Raw genomic sequence first — 16543 nt, forward strand, 5'->3', positions numbered from 1 at the left:
CCCCTCTGTTAATGGGTCCCCCCTTTTTTTTTTTTTGGGGGTCGTTCCCCCAAAAAAAATTTCCGTATTTTCTACTGAAAGGGGATGCTCTACTAACAAGGGAGGATCCCCGCCCCCGGCACACCCCCCAATTAAAAACCCTTTTTTTTTTTTTTTTATTGCGCGGGCGCGGGGGGAGGCCATAACAAGGGGCGCTTATGGCTCTGTCGGTGCTTGAAACAAATCTGATTTATTTCATTTGATCTCTTATGCTTATTCGAAAGCCATTTTCCTTCTCTTTTTCGGAAGAAAGGAAGGTAGTTTGAGAAATTCCTACCTCTCTATTTGTAATTATTATCGATCAGCAAGAAGAATATATGGCTCTTCGAGAATGTATAACTTTGGGAATTTCTTAGTTGGGGGTTAGGGCTATACGGACTCAAAATTTTATGGGAAAGTGCGTGAGTGATTGCGAGCAAAAGCGGGGTTGTTGTTTTCGTTTTACTAAGTTTCAGGTTTTAAATTGATAACCCCTAAATGTCTGCAAGTGCACAGATGTGCGCTGTAGTACTTAGGGTATCGATCCACAGAGACTTAGTTGTTTCAGTACGAATTCAGGGCAATGCTTAAATCAGATTAGAACTAAACAAGTTTGGGTTTTGGTTTTGGGTTTTGGTTGTCACGAAATCTAAACTAGAAAGCAAAGCAAGTAAAAGCAATTGAAAAACGAAAGCAAGTAAAGAAAGTGAAAAGCGATTAAACAAGAGGCAAATGGAAGCAAGAAACAAGCAAATAAATCAAAGGCAAATTGAAAGCAGGAAAAATCGAATAAGAAGCAAAGGTTGTAAGCAATTAAAAACAAACGTTGTGCATCAAGGGGAATTCGCAGGGGTTCATAGACTAAGCTATGTCGATTTTAAACAAGTGATAAAGGTAATCAACTACGTATGTTCTAGAACTCGAGGCACGGAAGTATGAATAGCCTACTTTCGCAGCACTAAACAACTATCTCTCGCAACCCTGATCAGTAGGTTTCCACTCCGATCCTAGAAGGGAGAAGATGCAATAGCAGAATAAGACTCATCAACATTCACGACTCAACTACATGTAGGTTTCCACTCCTATAGAAAAATTGCTCGTTCCACCATAGTTCAGACAATCAATGAAAGCTTTCGCAACATATCATATCAGATCGGCTTCTAAGTGGCCAGCAGAGAATCACGCAGTAAGATTAAAGGCAAACGAAGAACATCTAGAAGATTAATAATCCTAAATCTATCGATTCATAAGCAAAGACACATGAAATTCCCTTTGAAAAATCCCTTTAAACCCAACTGGGTAACTGCTCAAACATATTGTAACAAAGCATCATAAACAAAATTGAAAGTGCAGGAAATTAAAAAGATCACGGAAGAAAAACGAAGAACGGAGAAGCAGACGAAGGCGCGATGGCTTCCTCCAGCGGCGGCTCCTCCTTCAAGGGCGGCGGCCTCCTAGGGTTTGTGAGGCACACGAACTCTCTCTCTCTCTAAGTCTAAATTTTCGGTCTATGTTCGTCTCCACACCTTTACGAATGACCTAAAGGGGGGTATTTATAGCTTCTGGAGTGATCTTGGACACTTAGGGCTTCAAAAATAACGAAAGGAATTGATCTGGGCTTTAATTAAGTCGTCTTGAAAGTGAACGACCAATGTCCGCGTTCGCGGTGGCTCTACCCACGGGAAAATAGGTGTTGGCCGCGGTCCCGGCTCATGCTCTCTTCCGGAACTGCATTTTCTGTCATTCTTGCATCGGGAGTATCTGAAGATCTAACCATTGGATTGTCTCCAAACCAAGTGCATTAGAAAGCTGGTCGGATCCTCTATGTTGTCTCAAATTTGGGGGGGGGGGGTGATCAGACGGTGAGAAGGTCTTCATCGCTTGTCATACTTCTGACGGTCTGCATTTATCCAAAACTGCTCATTTGTTCCAAATTGCATATCTTTTGCCCAAATTTCCTGTAAAGTATTTTGAAACTATAAAACATTGAAAACACTTTAAAAACCTTTGAAACAGAGTTAAAACACCTGCATAAGATACAATTATGATCTATAAAAGTGGTCAAAATACAGTGTTATCAACTCCCCAGACTTACCTTTTTGTTTGTCCTCAAACAAACCTAAGTCAGGAAAGAAATTGTTTAAAAATCGCAGGAACTAAACAATATCTCAGTGACCGTCCTTCTAAACCATAACTTATCGTGAAACATCTATTTGGATTTAGTCTGGAAAATTCTCACCAAAATACAAGCGAAACTAGTCCATTAATCTGTCATGCAAAAATCTACACACTTAGATTTAGCTTCCAGTCAACTAGCTCTCTACATTCATTAAGTATAGTAGTGAATTCTCATCAAAGACATTATTCAGGGTAGACGGCGTTTGGCATTAAAGGCTATTTTAAGTGGTGGAGCTTAGGTGTTTAGGGTTACCTGAAGATCTGAAGGATGCTAGATATTATGCAAAACCGCAAGAGAGAGAAGGACCTGTTGATGACCGCAGATTTTCAGTCACTTCTCCTTTGCCAAATGTTGTTGCATAATCTTCCTCCTTTGTTGTAAACAACTGTTCCCCCGACGTAGATCTTTTCCGGGAATCATAAAGATAATCTCCAAAACTCCATATAATCGAATCAAGCTTGCCTCAAGTATAAAATTCGATCCTCCTAGACTCTCTAAGGTTTTAAATTTCCTTTCTCTTCTTATTATTTTTTTTTCTTTTCTTCTCTTTTTCGGATTTTTTTTTTCCAAAGACGAAATAACCTTTTATAGAGAGGTAGTCTAAGGGTCGAAATTGTACCAAGATTTTGAAGTTTTTCCTAGCCAAACTAAGTTTTCTCCATTTGTTGAATCATTCCAATGAAATCGCATGTCTCCGTCTTCAGTGACTGAAAACCACGTTGATCTTCTTTCTCTCCGACGTTTTTGCACATATCTGCATATTGGACAATGAAAAACAAGAATGCATGTGGTTTGAAAGAGGTTAGGTTCGGTGGGGAATTAGCTAAAGATGAACTAGCCATTCAGGATCAACAAAGAGTGGTAAAAGGTTAAAAGAGTCCTGAATGTATGATTTGTTTCCCTGATCTAATGCTTCAATGAGAAAATTAAGTCAAAATTAAGTTCAGATAAAATGATCTAGTATATCCTGTCAGAAAGAATCTCCATGAATAGAAGTCTTCTGGTGAGATTTTGTAATGCAAGTATTCTAGCTACAGCCTACTCTAGGCCTAAATCACAAAAAGAGCAAAAAACGAAGAAATAACGTAGAAGCACACTGGTCTAAATCATCATAGTATTGTTTATTTTTTTCCTGGTTTGAAAACTTTTTGAAAAACATTTTGAAAACGGTTTTTGAAAAACTTTAATGAAAAAGTTGCTAGGAAAAATTTTATGTAAAACATTTTGAAAAACTTTTTGAAAAATTTTATGTGTCCAAAACAAACTCAAAACAATTCAAATTTCATTAGTAACGGATGAACATCCTCCCCCAGACTTATTTCACACTGTCCTCAGTGTGATAACTCTTGGAAAGAATGGTAAAGAACATAGAAAAGTTGAAATGTTTAAGAGTACTTATCGTGCTGGGGAGTGCTGCTCGTCTTTTGTGTTTGTTCTTCCTTATTGAAAAGCTGAAATTAAATGAAACAAAAACAAAGCAATGGAAATAGAAAATAAAGGTCAAAGGGAAATAAATAAAATACCAAGTGGGTTGCCTCCCACTAAGCGCTTGTTTCAAGTCGTTAGCTTGACATTGTTGCTCAATTAGACTTAACCGGGGTCGTGACACTCCTTGATCTCATCATTGGCCGATGATGGATCAATCAAAAACATCACTTCTCTTTCGTCTTCTCTTTCTTCAGCCAGATATGGCTTTACACGCTGTCCATTCACTGTAAAAGAGTTTCCGGTTTTGTCCCACAGGACAATGGCTCTGTATGGCTTGACTTCCTTTATCGTGAAGGGTCCTGACCATCTTGATCGTAATTTCCCTGGAAAAAGCTTAAGACAAGAATTGAAAAGAAGAACCATATCGTTAGGAGCAAAATTTCTATGAATGATCTTCTTATCATGATATGCTTTAGTCTTCTCCTTGTAGATCTTCGAGTTTTCATAAGCATTGTGTCGGATTTCTTCTAACTCGTGGAGTTGAAGTAGTCTTCTTTCTCCAGCTGTTCTCAGATTCATGTTCATCTCCTTGATAGCCCATTGCGCTTTATACTCAAGTTCTACAGGAAGGTGACATGTTTTTCCATAAACTAGGTTGAATGGTGTTGTTCCTAATGGTGTCTTGAATGTTGTTCGATATACCCATAATGCATCGTCAAGCTTTGTAGACCAATCCTTGCGATGAACTGCAGTTGTTTTCTGGAAAATCGACTTGATTTCTCTGTTTGAGATTTCGACTTGACCGCTGGTTTGGGGATGGTATGGAGAAGCAACTTTATGTGTAACTCCATTCTTTCTAAGAAGATTCTCGAAAACTCTGTTGATGAAGTGCGATCCTCCGTCGCTTATCACAATTCTAGGAACTCCAAAACGCGGGAATATCACAGATTTAAACAGCTTCATGACGATTTTTGCATCATTGGTGGGACTAGCAACTGCTTCAACGTACTTAGAGACGTAGTCTACTGCTACCGAGATGTATTGGTTTCCAAAAGAAGTCGGAAATGGTCCAATAAAATCTATTCCCAAGACATCGAAAATTTCGACTTCGAGAATAAAATTTTGAGGCATCTCATTCCTTTTGCTTATGTTGCCCATCCTTTGGCATTTATCGCATCGCGATATATAAGCTTGACTATCTTTGAACAAAGTAGGCCACCAAAAACCAGCTTGTAAGATCTTTGAAGCGGTTTTGAAAGTTGCAAAATGTCCTGCGTAAGACGAGCTATGGCATCCGAATAATATTCTTTCCATCTCTTCTTCAGCCACGCATCTTCGGAATAACCCATCAGCACATCTCTTATAGAGATAGGTTTCGTCCCAAAAATAATGTCTTACGTCTTTCAGAAACTTTTTCTTCCTATAACCGAAAATTGTGGTGGTTCTACATCTGCTGCTAGGTAATTCGCTATGTGCCTAAACCATGGGGTGTTAAAAGCATCTGATCTTTGCATGAGTTGACGTGGTGGTGCAGCATTGGCATTGGTGGGGGTTTTATCTATTGCATAGATGTTTTCTTCTGGCAAACTATCATTTAAGGGCAATCTTTCTTCAACTCGAATTCGTGAAAGATGGTCTGCAACTCCATTATCTGCGCCTTTCCGATCTCGAATTTTGATGTCGAATTCTTGCAGTAGGAGGATCCATCTTATCAACCGAGGTTTAGCGTCTTTCTTAAACATTAAATACTTGATTGCAGAATGATCAGTATGAATTATAACCTTAGATCCTACGAGATAAGAACGGAATTTCTCAAATGCAAATACGACAGCTAGAAGTTTTTTATCTGTTGTAGCATAATTACATTGAGCTTCGTTAAGAGTTCTGCTTGTGTAGTAGATTACGTGCAGTTTCTTATCTTTTCGTTGGCCAAGCACTGCTCCGACTGCATAGTCACTTGCATCGCACATGATTTCGAATGGGAATTCCCAATCAGGTGTTTGCACGACTGGAGCGGAAACAAGAGCCTTTTTGATCTTATGAAACGCGGCTAAGCACTCATCATCAATCTTGAAGTTCGTTTCCTTGCAAAGAAAACGCGTAAGAGGTCTAGCTATTTGAGAAAAATCTTTTATGAAACGCCTATAGAATCCTGCGTGTCCTAAGAAACTACGAATTCCTTTTACGTTTGTAGGGGGTTATAGGCTTGTGATGACTTTGATTTTAGCTTTGTCAACTTCAATTCCTGTTCCCGAAATTCTGTGCCCAAGCACAATTCCGTCTCGTAGCATGAAGTGATATTTTTCCCAATTTAATACTAAGTGCTTTTCTTCACATCTCTGCAGAACTTTACCGAGGTTGCCTAGGCATTTTTCAAAAGAAGATCCATAGACGGAGAAATCATCCATGAATACTTCTATGAAATCTTCAATAAATCTGTGAAGATCGGCATCATGCACCGCTGGAAGGCAGCAGGTGCATTACACAATCCGAAAGGCATACGTCTGTAAGCGAACGTGCCATATGGACAAATGAATGTCGTTTTTTCTTGATCCTCCGGGCGAATAGGAATTTGAAAAAATCTGGAGTATCCATCAAGGAAGCAATAGTAAGGGTGATTAACCTTTCTAGCATTTGATCTTTGAAGGGAAGTGGAATATGATCTTTCCTAGTTAATGCATTCAATTTCCAGTAATCGATGCACGTACGATGTCCAGTTACTGTTCTTGTAGCGATCATTTCATCTTTATCGTTTTTAATGACAGTGACTCCTCCTTTCTTCGGGACAACATGAACTGGGCTAACCCAAGTGCTATCTGAGATAAGAAATATTATTCCAGCTTCTAAAATCTTCATAATCTCCTTCTTGACAACATCCATGAGATTAGGGTTCAGTCTCCTTTGACTTTCGATTGAGTTTTTAGCATTATCCTCTAGATTAATCTTGTGCATACAAAGATCTGGAGAAATTCCAGGTATGTCATCAAGTGAATATCCTAAGGCTTTTCTATGCTTTCTCAGCTCAGACAACAGCATTGTGGTTTCTTCCTCTGTCAAACCAGAGTTGATAATGACAGGATAAGTTGAATTTGGTACAAGGAAAGCGTACTTAAGTCCGACCGAAAGAGGTTTAAGCTCGACTTTAGGGGCTTTAAGCTCGATCCAAGGATCATTAATTGCTGCGGCAGTGTCTTTATGAGGTGTAGGAATGTTTGTTTAGTCCTTAAGATCTAGATAGTTTAGAGGTTTCCTATAAGTTTCGGACTAATTAAGCATACACGCGCATTCACTCGAAATTTCTTCAAGGAAACTGCGTTCGTCTTTTGCGGGTGAAAGCGTGACACTTAAAGGGTCATCGAGAAGTAGATCTTCATAGACTTCCTCAATAATTCCGTCTAACTCATCAATCCAACAAATTTTGCCATCCAAGGTCGGTTTATCGAAACTTTTGTTCATGTAAAACTGCATAACTAGACCGGCTAAATGAAGGTCAATTTTTCCTTCTGAGACATTGATTATGGCTCCAGCTGTAGATAGGAATGTTCGTCCAAGAATAAGTGGATCCTTAGGTTCTCTTTCTAGTTCTAGAACTACGAAATTGGTTGGTATGGAACATTTTTCGATTTCGACAGGAACATCAATTAAGATACCTACAGGTTGTCTAACAGAACGATCAGCTAATACTAAAGAAATTTTAGTGGGCTGGAAAGTGTGGTGTCCTAAACGTTTTGTTACTGAAAGAGGCATCATGTTTATGCTCGATCCTAAATCATAAAGAGCACGCTCAAAAGCTAAATCATTGATGGTGCTTGAAAGTACGAAGCTTCCAGGATCGTTTTTCTTTTCAGGGATTCAGCTTTGCAGGATATAATTACATTCATGGGTTATCATCATAACGCCTTCTTCAAGAGTTAAAGAATTTGTTAGAATACCCTTCATGTATTTTCTTAAAGCAGGAATCATAGCACAAGCTTCTACAAAAGGTAATCTCACCTTTAATTGATCGATTAACTCTTTCAGCTTAGCTTTTTCTTTCTCCTTCTTAGGGGCTCTTAAGGCTCTAGGATATGGAGGTTTAGGTTTATAGACACGAGTTGGTGGAGGTGGAATCGGGTCTTCTCTAAGGATTTCCCGGGATGTATTTTATCTTACTTCTTCTCCATCCTTCTCTCCTACCACTTCATCCTCAATCGTGATTCTTTCTCTTTCTTTTTCCTTTTCCTTACCTTTTTCCTCATCTTCGGGATCTTTAGGAAATTCAGGCTCTTTGTAAGCTAATCCACTCCTAAGTGTGATAGCTTTCACATGATCGGAGGGATCTGCTTCACTTGATCTTTCGAAAGAATTTTCACTTGGCTCCTCTTCAGAATTTTCTATGTTTCTAGAATTAGTTTTGATCATCAGGCTAGGGAGGGTGGAATTTTTTTTCATTGAAATCTTCTTGCATCGTTTTTAGTTCAGATCTAAGATCAATGATTTCTTGAGACCTAGATTTTTCAAGCTCTAGAATTTTTTTGTTTAGGCTTTCAGCTTCAGAAGAGGGAAAACTAGAATATGGAATGGGATTAGATTGAATAGCCAAGATAGGTTCGGAAGATGGTTTCCAGTCAAGCTCGAAAGACGGTTTCCCGTGGTCAGAAGGCTCGCGACCGCGGTGAAACAGGTCTTGGCCGCGGTCAGAAACAGCACGACCGCGGTGAAAGCTTGCTTGGGAGCAGTCCGGACGAATGGACCCGCGGTGATCAGAAACGAATGGAAAATCTTGAATTTGATAGACTTCTGCAGTGTTCACCATCCCTTGATCATAAGAATCCATTGGGTTGTCCCAACCATCCAAGTTACATGTATTGTGTGCCTTGTTTGGTTGTTGCAATCCAAGTTGACTCATTATGTGATGGAGACACTTCATAACTGCCGAAATCTCTTCTTTTTTCTCAGGAAGTGCAGAATTACCAAAGGTTGCTTGATTTCGGATGCTGTTTCCAAAATTTTTGATGAAAACATGAACATCTTCTACAGATCTAGTTGAGAAGTCTCCATTACTTGCTGTGTCGAAAGAGTGTCGTAACTCTGGAGTAATACCTCGATAGAAGATACCCAGCAGGTATTCGACGGTATATCCATGGTAAGGACAATCTCTTTGGTATTCCCTAAATCTTTCCCAAGTATCTAAAAGATCTTCATCTTTTTTTTGTTTAAAAGTTCTTATCTTGTTCCTTAAGAGGTTGGAACGATTTCTAGTATAAAAACGATTTAAGAAAGCAGTTCTACACGCTGCCCACGTTTTTAGTGAAGCAGGTTCTAAAGATTTTAGCCATTTGCTGGCATTGTCTCTCAAAGAGAATGGGAAAAGACTACACTTGTGGTAATCCCCATTTGCTGTAACGGTTGCACATAATTCTTTGAATGTCTCGATATGGTCTATCGGGTTTTCGAATGAATAACCATAAAATTGATTTTGTTGAACTAAGTGGATATAGGTTACCTTAATTTCGGTTTTGCCATCCTCTGGTAAGGCTGCTTGAATAGCTCTTCGATCTCCCAAGAACTTCTCGAGTGAATCGAAACTTCAAATCAGTTCATCATCATCTTCATGTTTTACCTATCCGATTAGCTCATAGTCATCATATATCGGTTCTTCAAACTCATCATCAGTCAGCTCACAGATGTGCGCTGTAGTACTTAGGGTATTGATCCACAGAGACTTAGTTGTTTCAGTACGAATTCACGGCAATGCTTAAATCAGATTAGAACTAAACAGGTTTGGGTTTTGGTTTTGGTTTTGGGTTTTGGTTGTCACGAAATCTAAACTAGAAAGCAAAGCAAGTAAAAGCAATTGAAAAAAGAAAGCAAGTAAAGAAAGTAAAAAGCGATTAAACAAGAGGCGAATGGAAGCAAGAAACAAGCGAATAAATCAAAGGCAAATTGAAAGCAAGAAAAATCGAATAAGAAGCAAAGGTTGTAAGCAATTAAAAACAAACGTTGGGCATCAAGGGGAATTCGCAGGGGTTCATGGACTAAGCTATGTCGATTTTAAACAAGTGATAAAGGTAATCAACTACGTATGTTCTAGAACTCGAGGCACAGATGTATGAATAGCCTACTTTCGCAGCACTAAACAACTATCTCTCGCAACCCTGATCAGTAGGTTTCCACTTTGATTCTGGAAGGGAGAAGATGCAATAACAGAACAAGACTCATCAACATTCACAACTCAACTACAGGTAGGTTTCCACTCCTATAGAAAAATTTCTCGTTTCACCCTAGTTCAGACAATCAATGAAAGCTTTCGCAACATATCATATCAGATCGGCTTCTAAGTGGCCAGCAGAGAATCACGCAGTAAGATTAAAGGCAAACGAAGAACATCTAGAAGATTAATAATCCTAAATCTATCGATTCATAAGCCAAGACACATGAAATTCTCTTTGAAAAGTCCCTTTAAACCCAACTGGGTAACTACTCAAACATATTGTAACAAAGCATCATAAACGATATTGAAAGTGCAGGAAATTAAAAAGAACAGGGAAGAAAAAAGAAGAACATAGAAGCAGACGGAGGCGCGATGGCTTCTTCCAGCGACGGCTCCTCCTTCAAGGGCGGCGGCCTCCTAGGGTTTGTGAGGCACACGAACTCTCTCTCTCTCTAAGTCTAAATTTTCGGTCTCTATTCGTCTCCACACCTTTAGGAATGACCTAAAAGGAGGTATTTATAGCTTATGGAGTGGTCTTGGACACTTAGGGCTTCAAAAATAACGAAAGGAATTGATCTGAGGTTTAATTAAGTTGTCTGGAAAGTGAACGGCCAATGTCCGCGGTCGCGGTGGCTCTACCCGCGGGAAAATAGGTGTTGGCCGCGGTCTCGGCTCATGCTCTCTTCCGGAACTGCATTTTCTGTCATTTTTGCATCGGGAGTATCTGAAGATCTAACCGTTGGATTGTCTCCAAACCAAGTGCATTAGAAAGATGGTTGGATCCTCTATGTTGGTTCAAATTTTGGGGGTGATCAGACGGTGAGAAAGTCTTCATCTCTTGTCATACTTCTGACGGTCTGCATTTATCCAAAATTGCTCATTTGTTTCAAATTGCATATCTTTTGCCCAAATTTCCTGTAAAATCTTTTAAAACTCTAATACATTGAAAACACTTTAAAAACCTTTGAAAACAGAGTTAAAACACCTGCATAAGATACAATTATGATCCATAAAAGTTGTTAAAATACTGTGTTATCAGTGAGAAATCAAATCATAAACAAATGATAGAATTTGGGGCACCCTGAAAATGCCATAATATATAACTTATTGTTACCATAGCACTTTTATTATATTCGTTATAGATAATCATTTATAAAATGAAACAATAATATATAGTTTACTTTTTATGATATAAAATTTCAGTAAATGTACATTACAATTGTTATTTCTGAAATAATATTTGAACAATTCCAAAAAAAAACTCTTTTTGTAATTGTTACAATAATCTGCATCATTTATTTATGAACTGCCCTATAACATATATGCAATTTCTGATTCTTTTGTTGACTAACTTTGATATACAAGCATATACAAAAAAATATATATATATATATATATATATATATATATATACTGATTCTTTTTGTTTTTGTCTCGAATAAAATTGAATTGAATGAAATTACAAAAAAAAAACACGAACATACACATACAAAAATTTAAAAAGACAAATAATTTTAATGTATATCAATAAAAATCTTTAAAAAACAACAATACAAACCCACAAATCTTTAAAAAAACTGTCTACAACCGCTCATTTGTGATGTGCTTGGGGAGTATGGTGCAAGTATTAACCTAAATAGAGACAATTGAAAGACGCAGGTGCATAGCTAATCAATTGTAGTACTTAGGGATCGAATCCATAGGGAAAAAAGATATTTTCTGCAAAACCTTTTGAAAGAGATTAAGTGAGGACTAAAAAGGTAAGGACTAAACTAAACAGGAAAAGGAAAAGGTGATTAAAAAAACGATTTAGAAAACTAAAGAAACCAAAAGTAAAAAGCTTGAGAAAATCGGTGTGTGAAACTTATAAGAAAGAGATGCTGGGTTGTTTGGGAATAACTCTGGGCTATGATCGATTCTGCTAAAAAGTACATAAAAATATTATAGCTAAAAATTTTAGAATTCAAGCATGGAAGTATGACTACGTCACTCTCGTGATCATAACCAACTACCACCCACGACCTTGACCAGTAGCATTCGTCTCTGGCCCCAGTAACAAGTGTACGCAGTAGCTTGTACAAGACTCGTCTACATTCACAACTTACCCATAGGTAGCTTTCATCTGCTATGGCAGAATTGCTCTTCTAAAACTAGATATGGCAGATAATGAAAAATCTCTCAACACTAAGTACCTAAATCAGATTATAATTCATGACGCTGCTCTCATGCATTAAAAATAAGTTAGAAGAAAAATTTATAGGATTCGGCTTAATAGTTCATGCATCCTCATCGAACATATAGATCCCCATCAAAAATTCCCTTAATCCCAATAAGTAAACTACTCAGACATGATTAAAGAAACCAAAACCATTGTATAGAAAAGCTGTAAAGAAATTGATATTGGAAAAAAGTAAAAAGGGTTCAAGAGATAGATCTCTGTCTCCCTAAACCTAAAACAAACTAAAAGCTAAGAAAAACATTGGTGTACTAAGAGAAATAATATAAGCACACGGTTTAGAGTTTCTAAAACATGTACCTATAGGTCTTCAAGGTATACTTTATCACCACTTAGGATTTCTTCGAAGAAATGAATCAAATGGGCTTGAAATTGGGCTTTTGTGGTTGGACATTGATTCCCCGCGGTCAGAAGCTCTCTGGCCGTGGTGAATCATATGCTGGCCCCGGTCAGGATGGCTGGTCGGCTGCTTGACTGGACTTCTTGCTCTTCGCATAACTTTTGATTGAACTATTGGATTGTCTTCAAGTCAGGTGTGCTGGTAAGCTAGCTTATCCATATTTAAGATCTCTAAATTTGAGCTGGATCAGAAGGTGAGAAGGTCTTCATATGAGAGTGAACTTCTGACGGTTTGACTCTGAGCTGAAAATCTTGTCTTCTATCCATTTTGCAAAGTTTTTGTCTTAATTTCCTGAAAAAAGTCTTGAGACTAGAAATACTCAAAAACCATAATATAAACACTTAAAAGAAAGAAACAAAAAATTTGAAAAGCTTTTGAAAACGACCATAAAAGGTGTCAAAATACGGTGTTATCAATTTGCTCCAAACGCCCTTTTTTATACTTTGTCACCGTGATAACACCGTATTTGTACCCATTTTCACCATTAATTTCAAATACTTTTTCAAAGGTTTTAACCAGTTTTAGGAACTTCTATTATGATTTCCATGTATTTGTAGTTTCAAAGCTCTTTTCAGGAAACTTAGGGAAAATAATGGCAAAATGGAAGAAATCCACTTTTTCAGCTTAGAGTCAGACCGTCAGAAGTTCAGCCTCAAATGAAGATTTTTTCACCGTCCGATCCAGCTCAAATTTGGAGACAATCAAGAGGAGACAACCAGCTTTCCATAGTGATGTGTCTACTGTGTAAGGGAACAAGTTTTACCCTCAATAAAAACAAATAAAAGCCGCAAGTGCACAGCTAATAAATTGTAGTATTTAGGGATCGAATCCACAGAGATTTGTGTGCCTGGTATTCTTCTACGGTTTCTAACTGTATGTCTAGACTAGATTGGTTTTAGGGGTTGGTTGGTTGTCACGGATTAAACTAACAGTAAAGAAAGCAAATAAATCTATCCTAAAGAGCAAATAGAAAATCGAATGACAGGCAAATGAAACAAGCAGAATATCAAACTAAAGCAAATGAAATGCAGATCTAAATGAGCAAGTAAAAATCGATTGGTTTGTTATCTATTGCTAAAAACACTGAGCTTTTGGGAACTCTACAGGGATCATAATCGGTTTCAACACTAGGAATTATAGATTGGGATTGACGGATTCCGAAATATAGGGTTCTAGAACTAGAATACGGCAGTATGACTACGTCACTGTCGTGATCATAACCAACTGTTTCTCGCAACCCTGACCAGTAGATTTCCACTCTGGCCCTGGAAGGGAGAGAACGCAAAAGCTGCACAGGACTCGTCAGTACTCACGATTTTACTGCAGGTAGGTTTCCAATCCTACGGAAAAATTGCCTGTTTCATTCTAGGTCGGATACTTAATGAAAACTTTCGCAACACCAACTATCTAGATCAGATACGAGGTGATCAATCAAGCATACATGAAATAAGAATGAGAATAAACAGAGAACAAAGTTAAAATCCCAGATCTATAAACCTAGATGTCTTAATCGATTATGAGAGCCCCTTTCGGGAACCCTAAGCCCAAATCGGGATCTACTCAGACATGGCTGAGGTCGACATCATCATTGGTTTTAATAAAAGCAATCAAAGAAAGCTTCTCTATTGAAGAACTCAGAGTTGAACAATCTTCTCTAAAAATCGCATAAAACGGCTGAAGGAAAAAGGGTTTCTGTAAAAGTATGAAAGTGGTCTCCAAAAACAACCTAAATGACAAGTATTTATAGTCTTCTACACTCCATGATCTCTAGGGTTCCGGAATTGAGGCAGAGAAATGACTGTGGGCTTCAGAAATATGGGCTTTTAATCGGAGTTGGCCGGCCGCGGTCGGGAGTGACGTGGCCGCGGGAAATAGGGGTCTGGCTGCGGTCGTGAGGCTTGTGACCGCGGTGGATAGGTTTGTGGCCGCGGTCGCGTGACTTGATGGCCGTCTTCGAGTGTCTCCAGGGCAAATGGAATATCTTGAGGTCCAACAGTTGGAATGTCTCCAGACAAAGTGCATTTGAAAGCTGGTTGATTCTTCTATAAGTTGTCCAATTTTGAGGGTGATCAGACGGTGAGAAGGTCGTCGTCTCCATGAGAGTTCTGACGGTCTGCATTTATCCAAAAGAGTCTTTTTGTTCCAATTTGTGCCTCTTTATCCCAAATTACCTGAAAATCCTTTTCAAATCCGAAAACATAGAAATCCTTTGAAAACCTTTGAAAATGGAGTAATAACACCTGTAAAAGACATTAAAGTGATCCATTAAAATGGTCAAAATCCGGTGTTATCACATAGCACTTTACATCACGAAGATCCAACGGTGCAATCAAAAGATACATGGAGAACAAGTTGACCCAGTTCACCAGTCCCGGAAGACTCTCACCCGTGGGAAAACCATGTTTTACCTGAGCCTGGAAGATTCTCACCCCCGGTGGACCTTAGGACGAGCCATAAGGCCCAACATCAAAGTCCACTTCCCCATTCCTTTTCAGAGAAGCCCTAAGTGAGACCTGGAAGACCCTATGACCTATATATAAATTTCTTAGCAGTCTTAATCGGGTGTGTGCTCCTGTAATGAGATTTTGAACCACCAAACTTTTTTTTCCCACATCAATTATTCTTTCTCCTTTTTATCTTATTAACTTTTCTGTTTCATTCTTTTGCATTCTTCTATGTCTTTTATCATTCCTTGCATCATGTAGATTAGTCCCAGAGAGTCAAGTTGTTTGAAGATTTTGATAGGTACACATATCGATTAGGATTTCTATAGTTCTTAACCATATTCTGGACCTCATCTCTTCTAAGTTGTTCATATTGCATGAGAGTAGATTCATGACCTATTCTCTGAGCCTAGGATCGATCAAAACCACGAGAGTGTTGTATTAGATCATCCATACCTAGCTTCAGAAGAACATAGTCGCTATAGGAGTCGAGAGCTACATATAGAGAAGATGTGAGCAGACGAATTCAATGTCTAATGCATGATCTTATTTCTGGCATGTGAGAGAGATTTAATTGTCAGATCTAAGTGATTAGTTGATTAAGATGGCGAGAGTGTTGTATCAGATTATCCATACATAGCTTCAGAAGAACATAGTCAATATAGGAGTCGAGAGCTACATATGGAGAAGATGTGAGAAGACGAATTCAATGTCTAATGCATGATCTTATTTCTGGCATGAGAGCGAGAGTTAGTTGTCAGATCTGACTGATTAGTTGATTAAGATGGCGAGAGTTGTTTAATCATATATATGTCTATTCTAGTTCCATGCAGATCCCATGAACAGATGAAGATAAATCACCCGGAAGCTAATTGGAAATGCCATCATACATCGATTAGAGTAAACCGGAGAAATCTAAATCGCCACCTATGAGTTTAAGAGTCTATAGTTTGAGTCGATATGCTTGAGATATTCTTTTAACAATTCATCATGCATTGCATCTTATTTCTTGTGAATATTAGATTAGGTTTAGTTTAGGATCTTCAACCAAATATCCCATGAGTTTATGACTTTGCTTACTTTTCCAGTTTGTTGTTTCTCACAGATTAGACATCCTCCCTGTGGATCGACACCCTAAGTCCTATAACGTACATTTGTGCACTTGCAGAGGGTTTTATAAATTTAAAACTTTTGGAGGACCAACGGGCTTGTCAAAAACAAACCCTAGGCCCGCAAGCACATTGAGAACACCGTATTTTGACCACTTTTATGGATCATTTTGAAGTACTTTTATTACGTTTTTCTAGTATTTGTAGTTCCAAGACTCTTTTCAGGAAACTTAGGGAAAAGCTTAACAAAATGGATAGAAGACCAGATTTTTAGCTCAGAGTCAAACCGTCAGAAGTTCACCCCTGATTGAAGGCCTTCTCACCGTCTGATCCAGCTCAAATTTGGAGATCTCAAAGATGGAAGTATCAGCTTTCCAGCACACTTTACATCTTGGCAATCCAACGGTTCAATCAAAAGATACGCGAAGAGCAAGATGTCCCGTAAACCAGCCGGCAAGCGCTTCCACCCGCGGTCAACAGCCTATTTCCCGCGGTCACAAGCTCCCTGACCGCAGCCAGCCATCCATTCCCCGCGG

General features: G+C 38.5%; 1 non-coding gene across 1 annotated transcript; it reads left to right on the plus strand.

The window, feature by feature from the left end:
* The first annotated feature begins 8742 nt into the window (after positions 1-8742).
* On the plus strand, positions 8743-8850 carry LOC112087638. Its single transcript, XR_002900185.1, has one exon. It is a non-coding gene; the product is annotated as a small nucleolar RNA R71 (small nucleolar RNA).
* The last annotated feature ends 7693 nt before the right edge of the window (positions 8851-16543 follow it).

This window comes from Eutrema salsugineum, unplaced genomic scaffold (genome assembly GCF_000478725.1).
Source record: "Eutrema salsugineum unplaced genomic scaffold, Eutsalg1_0 scaffold_17, whole genome shotgun sequence".
In the NCBI taxonomy this organism is placed as follows: Eukaryota; Viridiplantae; Streptophyta; class Magnoliopsida; order Brassicales; family Brassicaceae; genus Eutrema; species Eutrema salsugineum.